Source organism: Mandrillus leucophaeus, unplaced genomic scaffold (assembly GCF_000951045.1).
Source record: "Mandrillus leucophaeus isolate KB7577 unplaced genomic scaffold, Mleu.le_1.0 Scaffold60, whole genome shotgun sequence".
NCBI lineage: Eukaryota > Metazoa > Chordata > Mammalia > Primates > Cercopithecidae > Mandrillus > Mandrillus leucophaeus.
Window position 1 is genome coordinate 6,704,715 of NW_012106475.1, and position 4,221 is coordinate 6,708,935.

Below are 4,221 nucleotides of genomic sequence, written 5' to 3' on the forward strand. Positions count from 1 at the left end.
AGGAGAATAGTGTGAACCCGGGAGGTGGAGCTTGCAGTGAGCTGAGATCACGCCACTGCACTCCAGCCTGGGTGACACAGGGAGACTCCGTTTAAAAAAAAAAAAAAAAGTAAAATACCTTTCTTTACAATAAAGCCTTAAACATATTAATGTGCAATGCAAATCTTCAAGAAGGGTATGGAAAACTGTGTTGGTTTCCTGCTTAACATTCCCTGCCACACGCCTTTGCTGAGAGACCCTCGATTTTGTTGGTTTATAGCACCTGTGTGTCTCACAGGCTCCTCCCCGATCCCAGGAAGAAATGTTCACAGGTCTGAGCCATTTTCCTTCGGTGACTGCTTTAGTTTGGCCATGTGCTGCAGTCCTGCATGTAATGAATGTAAAGACAATCAGCCCTGGGAACCTCTAGGAAGGATTTCTTGACTCTTAAAACATGACACAGGATGAGTACTTGCCTTTTCCTGCCTTAGGACATTGTCACGTGAAGACGTGGGCTTGGCGCTGCTTCAGTCCTGTTGAAATCATGAGGGAAAAGTCAAGAAAATCTCAGAGAAATGGATCTTGATCTTTGATGCTGTTAAGTTGTGCATTAACCACCCCCGGAATGGCCCTTTGAGTTTGTCACTTTGTAGTTTAGGTCTTAGGATATCCTGTGATGTTCAGCTCATAGCACCCTGAAACCAAGGGGCACATAAAGTACAGACAGTGCCCAACCAATTCATCTGACCACAGAAGGTCCCCCCAGACTAGGGCTCTACTAAGAATGCCTTGGGAAAGGCTGACAGAGTGAGGAAGATGGAGGTGAAGGTCAGATGCTCCAGGCTCTACTCTAGGTTCTAAAAATCACGTGAGCATCTGGGCCTCATTTTCAACTCTCTGAAAAGAATGTGCCAACTAAAACAACAGAAGTCAAGCATCTAATACTGTGCATGGCGCGTGGTAGGTGTGTCACACATAAAGAGCTGTCATTCATCAAATGGAAGTGGGGAGGAGAGGAGTCGTCCAGTTTCCAAGTCTCATTTATGCCCGGGAGATCTTTGTAACTATTCCAAAAATAATATGTGTTCCTTGACCCCATACCCATTTATAGGACTCTCTTGCCTCACTCAGCAGGAAGAAAGAGAAAATAAAGATTCCATAGATGTCCTAGGCAAGCATGCTAACTCCTGGGTCCCTAGTCCCCGCTCTTCTGCTAGAGCGAGCTGGGACCAACTCCCTGGGTGGCCAGAGTACTTCTGTGTCTGCTACAGGCTCTGAAACATTCTTCAGTGAGAACGTCCACATGTACCAGAGACCCAGTCTGCCGCAGAGGAGACATCTTCACTCTAGGCACTCGTGGGCATGCCAAGGAGATTGAGTTCCTCCTCGTCCAGAGCTCTGGCTGAGACTCAGAGCAGCAGCCGACAGACAACTGACTAGGGGCTTTGCTCACTTTCTCTCTCTCTCTCTGTCCTCTCTCCTCTCTCCTTTCTGTTTCTCTCGGTTTTGTTTATTGAGGGAAGCATTTAATTTGTAATTATATATTTCATCCCCAGAAAAAGAATCCCAGGGTTTTCTTTCCTGTGTGCTTTTATGATGCTTTCTCATGGTCCATGATGCCAGCTGCAGTCATCAGTTCAACAAAACCAAACTGATGGGATGGAGACTAATCTGCCATTTTTTTAAGGTCTGAGTTGCACAGTAAATCTGGAGATGATCACTGCACATTTATTTAGCCTGCCTGTGAGGGTCACAACAATTTTCTCAGTTCTAGGATCAACAATGATTTCAAATTTTCCAAAGTTACTGAGCTTCATCATCACAATTAAAAACCGGACAATGATATGGGAGCACAGCCTAATAAGAACCTGGTGTTGGCTGGGCACACTGGCTCAAGCCTGTAATCCCAAAAATTTGGGAGGCTGAGACAGGTGGATCACTTGGGGTCAGGAGCCCACTTCACTCCTTCTGCCTGCCCCACTCTCTGAAAGGAGAAGAGACGCAGCCACCTAGCAAGATTCTCAGGAGAAAAGCAGACAGGGCTGAAGAAGAACCATGCCACAGAGGCCAGATGAGGCAGGGGGACCGGGCATGTTGGAAACACCTCCTGTAGGGCTGAACACCAGCAGAGAAGAAAGGGGGCAAAGGTGCCAAGATAGGGCATGGGACTGCAAGAACACAAAAGGGATGTTCCAGCCGGGTGCGGTGGCTCAAGCCTGTAATGCCAGCACTTTGGGAGGCTGAGGTGGGTGGATCATGAGGTTAGGAGTTCGAGACCAGCCTGACCAACATGGTGAAACCCCATCTCTACTAAAAATACAAAAATTAGCTGGGCATGGTGATGCACGCCTGTAATCCTAGCTATTCAGGAGGCTGAGACAGGAGAATCACTTGAACCCAGGAGGCAGAGGCTGCAGTGAGCCGAGATCATGCCACTGCACTCCATCCTGGGTGACAGAGCAAAACTCCATCTCAAAAAAAAAAAAAAAAAAAGCGGGGGGGATGTTCCCCAGGCTTTGGGGATAATGGGATTAGAATTATTCTTTGGGCCACTCTTTAAATCTGACAGTTCTCCGGGACTGCACTATGAGATTCCTAACTTTTATTTTTTTTATTTTTTATTTTTGGAGTCTATAAATTTATTGAGTAAAAACAAAATCAATGTCAGATACATTATATTTGATTGGGTTCAAATTTGGCTGATGTCCAAATGCAGCAGAGAAGAACAGAGGGGAGAAAAGGATATGGTGTTGCTGGCAAGGGGACACTGAACAGAACAGTCTTCCTTTCATTATAAAAACGGGCATCATACAGCCGGTGTGAGTCAATTAACCAAGGTAGGGGATTCAATGTTTTACGAGCAGGGAGAAAACCAAAGTAAGCAGAGAATTTTCAAGAGAGGAGAGGGCCCAGAACACTGAGAGAAAAAGCTGCAGCAGTGGCCAGCTGGAGAACAGCGGTTGGATCCGCTGGGTCACTTGGGGAACAGGGTGACCACTTCGTAGCCCTCGGGTGGTGTGACTCGCTCCCAGGCACGCTTCTCACCGTGGATTTGATCCTCCACAAAGAAATGGCCCTTCTGTTTCAGGCTGGTGCCACAGTCAGTGCACACGTAACACTCAGGGTGGCGGTGATGGTCCCGCAGCTTCACACCGACAATTCCAGGGCCACATTTGTCACACATAGGCAACTTCTGAGCATTTCCAATCAACGCAGCCACTTTAGTGACAGGAGCGTCAACACTTCTGAATCCTGAGGGCTTGTTGGGATCCCTTTTTCTTCAGACTCCAGGATTTCCTGCAAAACCGGGAAAAACATGGACTGTTTTGGGGGCTCATTCAACTCCTGTTTCTCCCGATGCATCTTGTAAACTTTAGATTCTATGTCGATGACACACGGCTGCTTGGAGGCTGAGCATGGTCTAAGGGTCTGCCGTTCGCCTTCACCCCGCTGGCAGCAGTCTTTGACTCCAGGGCGTTGTTGAAGTTGGAGATATTTTCAGAAGAGCAGAGGCCAGCTGGGTTGCTGTACTGGTTTGTGATGACCCTGGCGGCAGTGCTGCGGGCAGGCGAGGTGGTAAAGGACATGGAACTTCGGTTGTGGGCGCTTCCTATGTGCAGTACCTCCCGGGGTTCAGAGGCTAAATTCATCTTGTATGGATGACACTTCCCTTCCTCCGTCACCAGAGGAGACCAGACTTTATGTTTGGATCTGGCTACAGGGAAAGTCATGTTGTCTGTGCAGCCTTTGATTCTGTTCTGAGCTTCCAAGTGCGTCATATTGCGAGAATTTTCCCCATCAATGGTTGTGATTATATCTCTGAGACATAAATTAGCTAGAGCCACCTTGCTTCGAGGAGTGACCCGGGAAATGGCGAGAGGCTGCTCAAAGTCCTTGTCGCCCACGAAGCAGAAGCCCCTCGGCCTCGGGCCCTGGAGGACGATCTGCTGGGTGGCCATGGCGCGGCTGTGGTGGGCGACGACCCGCGGGGACAGACAGGCAGGACGTGGCATGGTGTGCAGGGCTCCCCCGGCAGCTCGAGATTCCTAACTTTTAAATGTTACAAGCTGAAGGGGTGGCCTGCCCCTCCACACCTGTGGGCGTTTCTCGTTAGGTGGAACAAGAGACTTGAGAAAAGAAATGAGACACAGAGACAAAACAGAGAAAGAAAAAGTGGGCCCAGGGGACCGGTGCTCAGCATACAGAGGACCCACTCCGGCACCAGTCTCTGAGTTCCCTCAG

General features: G+C 48.8%; 1 pseudogene across 1 annotated transcript; it reads right to left on the reverse strand.

The window, feature by feature from the left end:
- Positions 1–2,904: 2,904 nt before the first annotated feature.
- On the reverse strand, positions 2,905–4,011 carry LOC105553628 (annotated as a pseudogene). Its single transcript, XR_001008184.1, has one exon. The product of XR_001008184.1 is annotated as a PDZ and LIM domain protein 1 pseudogene (transcript).
- Between the last annotated feature and the right edge of the window lie 210 nt (positions 4,012–4,221).